The sequence below is a fragment of the Phyllobates terribilis genome, unplaced genomic scaffold (genome assembly GCF_046119375.1).
Source record: "Phyllobates terribilis strain yellow unplaced genomic scaffold, ASM4611937v1 Scaffold_11__3_contigs__length_659146591, whole genome shotgun sequence".
Taxonomy (NCBI): domain Eukaryota; kingdom Metazoa; phylum Chordata; class Amphibia; order Anura; family Dendrobatidae; genus Phyllobates; species Phyllobates terribilis.
Window position 1 is genome coordinate 435,036,853 of NW_027362771.1, and position 14,094 is coordinate 435,050,946.

Below are 14,094 nucleotides of genomic sequence, written 5' to 3' on the forward strand. Positions count from 1 at the left end.
CCCCACAGCCTCGGACTCCGTGTCCGGGTTTAGTGTCTTTAACCAGGGCGAACTCTGCTCAGCTCCAGCCCCTGGTATTCAGCTACTGTTCCTACAGAGCTCCTAGGTCTTCCTTTCCCTGTGTCAGCTGTCCTCCAGACCAGACTGCGTCTCTGTCTGGGACTTCACTCCCTAATCCCGCCCCAGACCCAGTTTATAAGGGCAGATTCCTCCCCTCCCAGGTCTGGGTGGGCCGTGTTGCATGCTTAGGGCTCCTGACCAGAGAAACCTCCCACTTGCTCTCAGACATAATATCTCTATTACTGTGGCAACCAGACCCCTGGGGTGTCACATTAACATTTGAAAACATTTGGGCCTAAAACCACCAAAGTAGCATCAAATTCACTACAGTAGAAATAGTATAATTAGAACCGACACTTCTTCCACTACAGCCAACCCAATAGATGGAGACCCAATCAGGATTCCCCACATTTCCAAAAATTAGTGGTAGACATGAGCAAAGTGGCATCAATTTCAGTATCAGTACAGTACAAATTGTAGAATTAGGAACAACACCTCTTCCACTACAGCCAACCCAGTAGATGGAAGCCCAATCAGGAGTGTTCACATTTGAAAACATTTGGGCCTAAAACCACCAAAGTGGCATCAATTTCAGTACAGTAGAAATAGTATAATTAGGACCGACAATTCTTCCACTACAGCCAACCCAGTAGATGGAGACCCAATCTGGAGTGTTCACATTTGAAAACATTTGGGCCTAAAACCACCAAAGTGGCATCAATTTCAGTACAGTAGAAATTGTAAAATTAGAAACGACACCTCTTCCACTACAGCCAACCCAATGGATTGAGAGATCAATCTGTATTCTTCACATTTCAAAAAATTATGGCCTAAAACCTGCAACAGCAGCAAGAGCAGGCACACAAGCCATATCACAGACTGCAATTCCGCAAGATCTATGCAGCACACTAAAAACTACAACATCGCCTAGTCTGAAAGAGGTTCAGGGAAAACAGCAGCATACCGAATAAGATGCAATAATAAGCTACAGTTCCCGATTGCAGACTAATGCAGCTGCTAGTTAAAGGACTCATATGGACAGATCATAGTCATGAATATAGACGAGGGGGGGGATGATCTAAAAAGTCCAACATATAGTGAAAAAGTATCAAATTTTATTATTAAAAATAATCACAGCAGACTGGGGAACGTAATACATGTGCAAACATACAAGGGACGCTCAGGACAGGAGCAGCGTCATAGCGGAATGGTTACCAACTAGTTTTGAATACAAAGTCAATGGCATTAATAAGTAAAACACATTCAGCTGACACATATAGACACATCATATGACCACTAGGTCAGCAGTAGTAGTAAACCAGTAAAACCTGGTATGTACAGTCTGCAATTGGGGTGCAAAAGTCCTTTGCGGTCCATGACTTGTTCACCTTGATGAAAGTTAGGCGGTCAACACTTTCATGGGACAGCCGGCTGCGCTTATCCATCAGGACACCACCAGTAGTGATGAAGACACCTTCTGGCTGCCGGGCATGATAAAATCTCCAAGGCGTGACAGGCGAGCTCAGGCCATTCATCTATTTTTGAAGACCAAAATGTAAAAGGGTCAAAATCCTCCCTGATGGTATTCATATTGAGCTCTAGATGCTCCTCCACCATCCTCTACAGTCGTTCACCATGTGTCAGACTTACACTTTGTTGTGCTGGTGCACGAGTTGGTCTAAAAAATGTGTGAAAGGACTCACAGAAATTGCTTCTGCCACTTACTCTGCTGCTGCTGCTGCTTCTGCTAATGTTTTGGCACTGATGAACTGACGAGCCAGAGGTTGAAAGACTACAGCTGCGATGCACACTGTGTGCCTCACTCCTATCTTGGGGAAAAGCTCTATTAAGATTGCTTAAAAACTTTTTTTGATACTCCAACATTAGCGGGTCCCTTTCCAGGGTGGGAAGCATCTGGCAAAATTTACTCTTATAATGTGGATCTAACAGAGTGGCAACCCAGTAGTCAGCATTATTTTGAATCCTAACTATACGGGGATCATGTTGCAGATAGGGAAGCAAGAAGGCAATCATATGTCGGGCTCTTCCAGGTGGTCCAAAGCCAGACTCTATTGCTGGCTGCTGTTTTCCTCCGTTCCCTCCTGCCAACCACGTTCAACAGAGAGGGGATGATTATCCTCTTCATCTTCTGACTGTTGATCGTCCATCACCTCTTCCTCCTCCATTTGTTCCTCGGCTCTTGCACCTTAACTAACAGTTTGTCTGGTATCACCAAAACCCCTCGATCGCAGGAAGCCACCATCACTTGGCATCCACCTGTGTGACGACAGTCTGGAACTTTGAGACATTCTTACCCTGCTGCATCCTCCTCTTCTTCTGGGACAACCACCTCGTGCCGCACACTATTCAAAGTCTGCTCCAGCATGTAGATGACCGGAATAGTGATGCTGATGATGGCATCATCAGCGCTAACTAGTTTAGTAGCCATTCCAAAACTGTGCAGAAGGGTGCAGAGGTCCTTAATCTGTTCCCACTCCATAAATGTGATATGCCCCACATCCGTACTGTGTTGTCCCAGGCTATACGACATGACATACTGCGTCAGGGCTCATTGCAGCTGCCACAGTCGCTGCAACATGGCTTAGGGCCGCCAACAGGTTTGCACCGTTATAACACACGGCCTTCCCTGGCTCCAGGTTCAGCAGAAACAGCCATTTCTGAAACTGAGTGTGGAGAGCTGTCCACAACTCTTCAGCTGTATGACTGCAATCTCCAAGGCATATTAATTTGAAGACTGCCTGATTGCGGTGAGCCATGGCTGCGCAGTACAGAGGTGGTGTGGATTCGCTCTGCACTGTTGGAACGCGTGTCTCGTTAAGGCAGAGGTTGATTGCGCAGGTGGAGGCCCTAGAGGAGGTGGAGGAGGCAGAAGTAGTGGACGAAGTGGGAAATACAGAGGTTTGTTCTGCAAGCCTTGGGGATTCCAAGATTTGTGGAGCAGCCCCTTCCTTGCCTGCCCCCACAGCCACCAGAGTCATCCAGTGCCCAGTCAGCGAGATGTAACGCCCTTGGCCATGCTTCCTCGTCCAGGTGTCTGTGGTGAAATGCACCCTGGCAGACATAGATTTGTCAAGGAATGGGTGATGTTGTCTGCGACATGCTGGTGTAGCGCAGGCACAGCTTTCTTAAAGAAGTAATGGTGACTGGGCAACTGGTACTGGTGGGACTGTGACGGCCATCAGCTTTCAGAAACCGTCTGTATCTGCTAGACGGAAAGGCAGCATTTCCGTGGCCAACAGATTGGAGATGGTGGAGTTCAACCTCTTAGCTTTGTCATGTGTAGGATGAAACAATCTTTTACATGACCACAACTGCGGGACCGAGGGCCAGCGGCAGTGCTGAGAGAAGGCGGCGTACGGTGAAATGGACAAACTGCTGGACCGTGAGTGAAGTGCAGGCGCAGATGTTATGGTGGATTGAGAAACATGTGGTGTGCACGGTGAAACAAACACAGCAAGCATGTCCGCTTCTGTTATAGCTGATGGGCTCTCACTCAGCCTGACTGCAGTGGGTCGAGAACCAGAAGTTCTGCGGTGGGAGACCTGCGTGACAATACTTGGCATGGTAACAGAGGAGGAGGAAGAAACAGCGGATGCGGTTGATGGGGCAGCTGATGGTTGTTGAGGTCCGCATTTCAGCGCGGTGAGATTCCCAGCATAACGCATGTTGTTTGCGCTAGTGAACATTCATGCATGTAGTAGTCAGATTATTGCAGTTTTTCCTTTTACCAAGTTTTTTATAGCAAAGTTTGCAGATAACGTGAGTTGGCTCATCCTTTGCAGTGACAAAAAAGGCCCAGGCGAGTCAACCTTTGCCGCCCCTGTGAGCTGCAGACCTGCGACCGCTTCAGGCCACAGCCACAGTTGTGGCTAAGGATGCAGTGCTCCTCGTGCTTGCATCACTCCGTGTCTGCGCCGTAGGGCGAAACGTAACCTCCTTGTCATTTTCCTCCTCCTCCTCCTCAGATGAGCTACTCGGCTGCGTGACTCTGGGTTCACACCAAGTAGGATCTTCAACCTCGTCATCTTCCAATGTGTTATCCCATTCCTCGCCCTCAGAGTGACCCTTCTCCTCTTGTTGCCCTGACAGCACAGTACAGGTTTCTGAATCTCATCAGGATCACCTCCCCGGTGGTTAACGTCTGGTGACGAGGGTCAGGAACCTGCTCGGACCCTACTCTGTCCTGCCCAGAATCCAACCTAAAACATTTTTGGGTATTGGTGCAGATGCTTTCCTCTTCTTCTTGACTATGTGAATATTTGGAGTCTTCGCCTCTGCAACAGCTCTGCACACACCTGAATTTCAGCGGCACTAAATGACAAGGTAATATATGACTTGCTGTATAATGTTACTAACAGAACAAAGTATTTTTTTTAGTGTGGATGAGGCCTGTATAACATAGGAGATATTCTCCAAACTATTTCAAACTGAGATGTCTCTGCTGTATAACGTTAGGAACCAAACAAAGTATTTTTTTAGTGTGGATGAGGCCTGTATAACATAGGAGATATTCTCCAAACTATTTCAAACTGAGATGTCCCTGCTGTATAACGTTAGGAGCCGAACAAAGTATTTTTTTAGGGTGGATGACGCCTGTATAACATACGAGATATTCTCCAAACTATCTCAAACTCAGATCTAGCCTACTGTATCACGTTAGGAACAGCAAAAAATAGTTTTTTTTACTCTGCATAAGCTCTGAATACAGCTGAATTTCACCTCCACTAAAAGGACTAGGTGGCTTATAGCAGAGTGTAACACATTTGCGACAGGAAAAAATATTTTTTGGACTCTGCCCAGCAACAGAAAAAAATCTTTTTTTTAACTCTGAAAAAAGTTGAAGTTCACCGCCACCAACATAGTAGCTCACATATAGCATATGACATTTGCCACACAAAAAAAATCTTTGATGGACTCTGCCTAGCAAGACAAAAAATCTTTTTTTTTTACTCTGAAAACAGCTGAAGTTCACCGCCACTAACGTAGTAGCTGACATATAGCAGAGTGTATCACGTTTGCAACACAAAAAAAATCTTTTGTGGACTCTGCCTGCCAATAGAAAAAATATATTTGTTTTACTGTGCATACAGCTGAAGTTCACCCACCAAAAAAATGACAAACTGGGCTACCACAGCTTACAGTATCACATTAGCAAATGAAAAAAAAAGTTTTTTGTGCTCTGCACTCAGAAGCTCTGCACTGACAAGCTCTGCAGATAGCTGAATTTCAACCCCACAAAATCAAAAAGTGGCCTACAAGGGTTTGCTTGCTTTATCACATTTGCAAGTGCAAAAATAGATTCCTTCCATGGAGCACAATACAGCCGGTGCACAACACTGTTCTATGGCATGGACCCTGCTCTTTCTGTCAGAATCTCAGTAATTGAACAAGAAAAAAAAAAGTGCTGCAAGGTCGATTGAACAGGTACACAGCACAGGATTTACCTACACTATCTGACTTCCAAACAGGCTCCCATCTGACTAGTTAATGTCTCGGGTGCACACTGAGCAGCGTCTGTCTCCACCAGTGATATGGATAAAATAGCACTGAGGGAACATGGCCGCTTTTTATGTAGAGAGGACATGTGATTTCATCAGCCAATTGCAGAAGCCCTTGTGTCTGGTCAGTGTGGATGCTTCCTGTGCTCTGATTGGCTAGCCGCTCTTTCCTGACTTACAGTTACTGCCTACAAGAAGAAAAAAAAATTACAAGCGTGCCGCTGATCTGACCTGTTCTAAGCTATCACCAGCCCCCCACTCATCTACCACGTTCCCCCGCACAATGCTAGAAAAACAGTTAAAAACGCTGCAGTTGCCCTGCAATCACGTTCCCGCATTTCTTCGCCGAACATTGCCGATTTTTCCCGAATTTAAGAAATTTTGCTCGCATTTCCGATCACAAATCCGAATGTGCCATATTCGTGTCGAATTTAGGTTGTAAGTTTGGATTTCAAACAAATTCGCTCATCACTACCAGTGAGTGCTTCCATTATTTCTTTATTTGGTAGAATTAATATATTAAAATGCCCTCCCCCACACCAAAGATCTTTTAAGACCATATGTGGGGCACATTGTGTAAAATAATTTTAAAAAATAAAGTAATTTAAAAAAAGCAAGAGTAAAAAAAAAGAAAGTTAGAAAACAAAAGTTAAAAATAGACACATTGCTAGTCTAAATTGCTATTTCTAGCCCATCCCTCTACAAAAACAAAATATGTCTAATATATAAAAATAACTTCTACAGAAAGGTGAATGTATTTTATATTATTTTTAGTAGTGAAAATAGACGTATTATCTATTTTTCTTTACATTTTCCCGATATCAGCAAAAAAAAGTAATGCAAAAATGACATATACTGTAAAATTAAGACCCATGTATCTGCAAAAAAGAGGCACGAATTATTTGAGTACAGCTGTTAAAAGTGCATATATGTTAAAACCCAAAAATGTGCCTGGTCACAAACTGGGAAAAACGACCTGGTCCTGAACTAGTTAAAAGAAAAGACTTGACACAAGGCCCCATTCACACGTTTAGTGTTTGATCAGTATTTTACATCAGTATTCGTAAGCCAAAACCAGGAGTGGGTGAAAAATACAGACGTGGTGAAGTGTTTCTATTAGGCTACGGCCCCACTATCAGTATTTGGTCAGTATTTTTTCCCAGGAGTGGAAGACAAAACCAGGAATGGGTGATAAATGCAGAATTGGTGACTTGTTTCTGACGCACCCCTGGGCCTGTGTCGCGCAGCGTTGCACACGCGGGAGCTTACCCGGAGCCGGATCTGTTGAGGGTTGTAGTCTCGTGGCGGTGACCCGGTCCGTGCCCAGGGAGTCAGACTAAGTGGCGCTGTTTTAGCAGTAGATGTAGGACGACTACGCCACCCGTTGAATGCAGCTATGGAGCTGCCGCTGCAGGGCAGATCGCTGAGGCCGGTGGTAGGATAGTGCAGCGTAGATGGTATAACCCCCAACGGGAGGGGTATGGCCTCAGGGCAGCCGACATGGATGATGGGGGTAGCAGGAACCACTCAGAGACGGTACGGTGTAGTTCAGGGTCTTTACTGGTGACAACGATAGACCCTCCCGGAGTACTGGCTAGCGATTGGGGCCTGGTCAGTCCTTGAGCAGATGGGATCTCCCCTGGCCAGGCGGAGTTGTAGGCCTCCCAAACTAACTGTACTCTTCTGGCTACCTTGCTAGAGGCGGTATAAGTAGCCCACGTCCCTGAGTGTACCGTGTGGTGCTCACCCGTATGGCCGGTGACTCGGGGCCTTCTAGTAGCTTCCGCTCCACGACGGCGGTGCTGGTCCCATGCGTGTGACCGTGCCTTCGGGCTTCTTGGCCAGAGGACCTGAAATCCCCTGCCTGACGGATTCTGCTGCTGGGTAGGAGTTAGTCCCCACAGCCTCGGACTCCGGGTCCGGTAAGAAATCTTCTCAGTCAGGGCGAGCTCTGCAGCTGCCAGCCCCTGACTCCTTGTAACACTGCTCCCACAGAGCTCCTGTTGTTTCTTCCTATGCTGCTTCTCTGTCTCTACTTCTGGCAGGGCCCAGGAGCTGGGCCCAGCCGGAGCCACAGCTCCCTGTCAGCCCTCCTGGCTGCACTCTCCCTCTGAACTCACTAACTCTGCCTCAGCCCCAGGTTTATCTAGGGGAAGTCCTTCCCCTCCCAGGACTGGGCAGGAGGTGTGGCATGCACAGGATCCCTGACCAAGAGACCTCCCACCTGCTCTCAGACATAACATTGCTTGTTACTGTGGAAACCAGACCCCTGGGGTGCCACATTCCCCCCTAGTGAAATTTAGTACTCCGGGACTAAACATATTTTAGAAAAACATAACAAGATATAACAATAACAATACAATAAAGAAACACATAAAGGTGGTCACGGCATGTCCGTAACCGGGTGCAGTCTTTGAAGAAACAAAGGTGTCCATTTCACCAAAACAGGGAGACGTAACCAGGTAGGGGTCTGTCCTGCCCCAAGTCCTTAACAGTCTTTTAGTCCATCCTGGGTTACGCTCCACTAACTGTACAAAGGATTCCCGGTAAATCCACCAAGGACTCCTATAAATTACTAGAAACACATAATTATTTACAGGATATGGCCGCTCTCAGTCCTCGGCCAGTGGGGATAAGGATTGGCTGCTCACAGTCCTCAGCCTGGTAAGGGATAGGGGATGGCTGCTCACAGTCCTCAGCCTGGTAAGGGATAGGGACACACGGGGAACAATTCACTAATCCCAACGGGGACCATATTTTAATTAGCAGCAGTCCTTGTACCCTTACGGGTAACTATTTACAGCTCTTTATTCACGCTACTTCCCTTCAGTAGCTATGTCCTCTTTATGCTCCCTCCTGAGGGTAGTCCTCAGACCCGTCCGGGTCCTCTTGGCTTTCCTCGTATTGGTAGTACTGCAGCTCCTCCTCGGTTAGCTGGGTTAGTATCTCTGCGACAGTCCTCCCCCCAGGTGGCCAGGACTTTACCTCCCTTTGGGCTGCCCCGGTTAATTGGGCCACCAGGATGCTCACTTTTTGCTCCTCTGTGAGGGGGTACACCTGGAAGAGGCTATCCAGCTTTTCTCTAAAGTCATGCAGGGTATGTGACTCCCCTGAGTACTGGGGTAGCCAGGCTGCCCCCGGGATATAGGGCATGGTGAAAGGCATGACCGCAACAGCGGTGGCGCTGGCGAGGGTTGAAGCGGTGAAGCTCTCCTCCGTATCCGACATCCTTCTCCCCCCTAGTGGACCGTGGCCTACCTTGCGATGATCCTCTTCCGTAGGCCGCGGCTCCGCAGTGGATCGTCAGGGTTGAGGACCTTCCGTCACGCTCCTGTGACGTCGGCGTCTGCTGGGCTCCTTCCAGGACCTTACGCAACGTCCGGACGTGAGGCGGGGCTTCAGTTCTCGCGCGCTTTCGGAGTCCACGCCCCTCTTCTTCCCGCGCGGCGTCCTCAAGATGGTGTCCAACGGCGGGAAAACTCCACGGAAGGCGGGAAGAAGGCTGAAAATGGCGCCGGATGGCGGGAATCTTCACCGATGGCGGGAAGAAGGCTGAAGATGGCGCCGGATGGCGGGAATCTTCACCACTGGTAAGTTTGAACAGTCTTTTTCAGGCACGCAGTACCCGGTGGTTGCGGGCACGAAATCCTGCCGACTACGCCAAAAGTTGACGCACCCCTGGGCCTGTGTCGCGCAGCGTTGCGCACGCGGGAGCTTACCCGGAGCCAGATCTGTTGAGGGTTGTAGTCTCGTGGCGGTGACCCGGTCCGTGCCCAGGGAGTCTGACTAAGTGGCGCTGTTTTAGCAGTAGATGTAGGACGACTACGCCACCCGTTGAATGCAGCTATGGAGCTGCCGCTGAGGCCGGTGGTAGGATAGTGCAGCGTAGATGGTATAACCCCCAACGGGAGGGGTATGGCCTCAGGGCAGCCGACGTGGATGATGGGGGTAGCAGGAACCACTCAGAGACGGTACGGTGTAGTTCAGGGTCTTTACTGGTGACAACGATAGACCCTCCCGGAGTACTGGCTAGCGATTGGGGCCTGGTCAGTCCTTGAGCAGATGGGATCTCCCCTGGCCAGGCGGAGTTGTAGGCCTCCCAAACTAACTGTACTCTTCTGGCTACCTTGCTAGAGGCGGTATAAGTAGCCCACGTCCCTGAGTGTACCGTGTGGTGCTCACCCGTATGGCCGGTGACTCGGGGCCTTCTAGTAGCTTCCGCTCCACGACGGCGGTGCTGGTCCCATGCGTGTGACCGTGCCTTCGGGCTTCTTGGCCAGAGGACCTGAAATCCCCTGCCTGACGGATTCTGCTGCTGGGTAGGAGTTAGTCCCCACAGCCTCGGACTCCGGGTCCGGTAAGAAATCTTCTCAGTCAGGGCGAGCTCTGCAGCTGCCAGCCCCTGACTCCTTGTAACACTGCTCCCACAGAGCTCCTGTTGTTTCTTCCTATGCTGCTTCTCTGTCTCTACTTCTGGCAGGGCCCAGGAGCTGGGCCCAGCCGGAGCCACAGCTCCCTGTCAGCCCTCCTGGCTGCACTCTCCCTCTGAACTCACTAACTTTGCCTCAGCCCCAGGTTTATCTAGGGGAAGTCCTTCCCCTCCCAGGACTGGGCAGGAGGTGTGGCATGCACAGGATCCCTGACCAAGAGACCTCCCACCTGCTCTCAGACATAACATTGCTTGTTACTGTGGAAACCAGACCCCTGGGGTGCCACATTTCTATTTTACCTTTTCTCTGATTGTTCCTCACCTGGTTTTGCTCTCACTCCTGAGAAAAAATACTGACCGAATACTAACCAAATACTGATAGTGTACTTTTTTCTCTGATTGTTCCACTTCTGATTTTGACTTACAAATACTGATGTAAAATACTGACCAAATACTCAACGTGTGAACGTGGCCTAACACTTCCAATAAATATATATGCTAATGAGTAATGGAATCACCATGGCTGTTTGAGGGAGTCATTTCCCAAAAAGTAATTGCTCATTTTAATTATGGTCAGTGATGGGGGAGAGAGATGACAGAGGCTGCTGTGCGTGAGATCAGGATAAACTCATGAGAACAGATAACATCATAAATTTTGGAGATATACAAATACCAGCATGTTTCTAAGTCATTTAGCGCGAGTTATTCCAAGAAAGAAAAAATGTTATGATATTGTAGAAATCACCACATCCATCACAGAACATGGAGAGCACGCGCTGTCAGACTGGACTGTATCACTACATTGAGACATTCCTCCAAACCAGAAGTGTGAGTAGGCCCCAATTGTTTGAGCAACCGTGAAAATTAATTAGAGCTACTCCTTTAATTTGTCCCTATCTTTTATATCTAAAACTTCATGATTATAGCACATCATGCAAGAATGTCTAAAGATAGATATGTGTTAGAGGTCATTGCGCTAAATACTGTACCTGCTAACTAGTTTATATCAAAAATGCCAATCAGCCATAACATAAAAAAAACTACCAAATCTTGTGTGGATTCTATCAAGGTGTCTATCAACAAGACCTCTGAAGGTGTCCTCAGTATAGATGGACTAATACAACAAGTCCCACACACAGCTAGAAGCCCAATATTTTTTCAGAGGTAGATGCAGAAAAAAATATATTCAGTTTGCAACCTGATGGAGGTCAGTATAGATGGACTAATACAACAAGTCCCACACACAGCTAGAAGCCCAAATATTTTTTCAGAGGTACTGTAGATGCAGATAAAAATTATTTTGAATTTGCAACCTGATGGAGGTCAGTATAGATGGACTAATAGAGAAAGTCCGACACACTGCTAGAAGGCCAAATATTTTTTCAGAGCTAGATGCAGAAAAAAATTATATTCAGTTTGCAACCTGATGGAGGTCTGTATAGATGGATTAATAGAACAAGACCCACACACAGCTAGAAGCCCAATATTTTTTCAGAGGTAGATGCAGAAAAAAATATATTCAGTTTGCAACCTGATGGAGGTCAGTATAGATGGACTAATACAACAAGTCCCACACACAGCTAGAAGCCCAAATATTTTTTCAGAGGTACTGTAGATGCAGATAAAAATTATTTTGAATTTGCAACCTGATGGAGGTCAGTATAGATGGACTAATAGAGAAAGTCCGACACACTGCTAGAAGGCCAAATATTTTTTCAGAGGTACTGTAGATGCAGATAAAAATTATTTTTAATTTGCAACCTGATGGAGGTCAGTATAGATGGACTAATAGAGAAAGTCCGACACACTACTAGAAGGCCAAATATTTTTTCAGAGCTAGATGCAGAAAAAAATTATATTCAGTTTGCAACCTGATGGAGGTCAGTATAGATGGACTAATACAACAAGTCCCACACACAGCTAGAAGCCCAATATTTTTTCAGAGGTAGATGCAGAAAAAAATATATTCAGTTTGCAACCTGATGGAGGTCAGTATAGATGGACTAATACAACAAGTCCCATACACAGCTAGAAGCCCAATATTTTTTCAGAGGTAGATGCAGAAAAAAATATATTCAGTTTGCAACCTGATGGAGGTCAGTATAGATGGACTAATACAACAAGTCCCACACACAGCTAGAAGCCCAAATATTTTTTCAGAGGTACTGTAGATGCAGATAAAAATTATTTTGAATTTGCAACCTGATGGAGGTCAGTATAGATGGACTAATAGAGAAAGTCCGACACACTGCTAGAAGGCCAAATATTTTTTCAGAGCTAGATGCAGAAAAAAATTAGATTCAGTTTGCAACCTGATGGAGGTCAGTATAGATGGACTAATAGAATGATGCTATGCCCAAAAGATTTTACTTCACTAGGTGCAGTAAAAAAATTGGTATTCTATACACAGGTGGTATATCTTGCAACACAGATAGGCTACTCCACTGACTAACACACTCTGCAATAGGCCAAAAAGGATTAGCTTTGCTAGATTCAGCCAAATGCTGTGAAAAAAACTTGCACAGCACTGGCACAGACCTGCCTGGAAAAAACTGATAGGAACTGATGTAACCTAGTCCTGAAAAGGACTCCAATTACAATTAGTCTTTACTCCCACAACCTATCTATTTAAGAGCACAGACCTGCCTGATAAGTCGTAGGAAATGCTGTAACCTAGTCCTTAAAAGGACTGCAATCACAACTATTCCCTACTCCCAAGCTATCTGTATATTTGTGCGAAAATTGGCTTGAAATTAACAAGGTATAGCGCACACAGCAACAGCGGTGCCGTCTAACACGCAGCTGCAGCAGTGAGAAAATGGTGGCGACGGGGAAAATGGCTTGGTCTTATAGGGCAAGGACATGTGACATACACTGCCAATGACACATGCCCTTGCTTGTGTGAAAAAAAGCACTTCGCTCCGTGTGTGCGCTGCTGATAGGCTGACAGATTGCACCTCCCCACTGTAAATGCGGGAAAGAGAAAAAAAAATGGAGATCTTCATTGTTCCTGCAGAGATCCATCCCCTGCCCCTCCCCCCACCCCGCTGTACACTCAAACTGCGTATTAACATTAATTTTCATCATTACTGAGAAAAAATCCAGTTATGATTTTTGTGCACGAACAGTTATCGAACATAACCTCGAACAGCCGAATTTTTCTCAAATTGTTCGTGTTCGCCGAATGGCTCGAACACCGCCCAAAACAGCTCGAATTTGAGATTGGCGAACAGTTCGAGTAGAACAACGCTCATCTCTAGTCCTGTAGTCAGGGGCATACATAGAAATCATGGGGCCCCATAACAGATGTTCTATTTGGGCCCCCCTAAAAAAAAACTCTTGATATTCAGCGGAGTCACAGAAGAGCATGACTCACCCCCTGAGCCGTGGGGCACCCGGAACTGGGCTTCGGTGCAATGTTGGGGTAGTAGTGGCAACCCGATCCCGTGGCTCAAGGTGGTCAGACCAAATGCTGTAGCAGTCTATTTGTAGGGCTTTGAATGTCCGACTACGCCACCCGTGGATTGCGGTCAGGGATGACCGCCGCTGCAAGGCAGACCGCTGAGGCTGATGTTGGTACAGGGATAGGATAACTCCCTACGGGAAGAGTGTAGCTTCAGGGCAGTGTAATAGGATGCTGGGGGTGATGGTGCAGGCCGCAATAATAAGGGTTCAGAGTCTGCTTCAAACAGTCCAGGGTCTTTATTGTAGTTAGTACTAATGACCCAACAGGTGTACAGGGTAGGAATGGGCCTGGGGGTCTGAGAGCATTCGAGCGAGCCCCACTGGTCAGGGTGAGTGGGTAGGCCTACCGTTCTCTATCTGCCCTTGCTGACTATCCCCCTTTTCGTGGTGTGATAGCCCACGTCCCTGAGCTGGCCGTGTACTACGCCTGTATGGCTTGCGACTCGGGCCTTAGGTACCTGTTGCTTGTCCGTGCTGTACCGGTTCCTCTGTGTGGCGGAGCCTCCAGGCTTCTCAGGCCAAGGGACCTAAAATCCCTCGCAGGTTGGTTATCTGCTGCTGGGCTTGCAACCCTGACAGCCTCGGACCCCAGTGTCCGGTTGTGTAGTTCTCTCTCAGCCA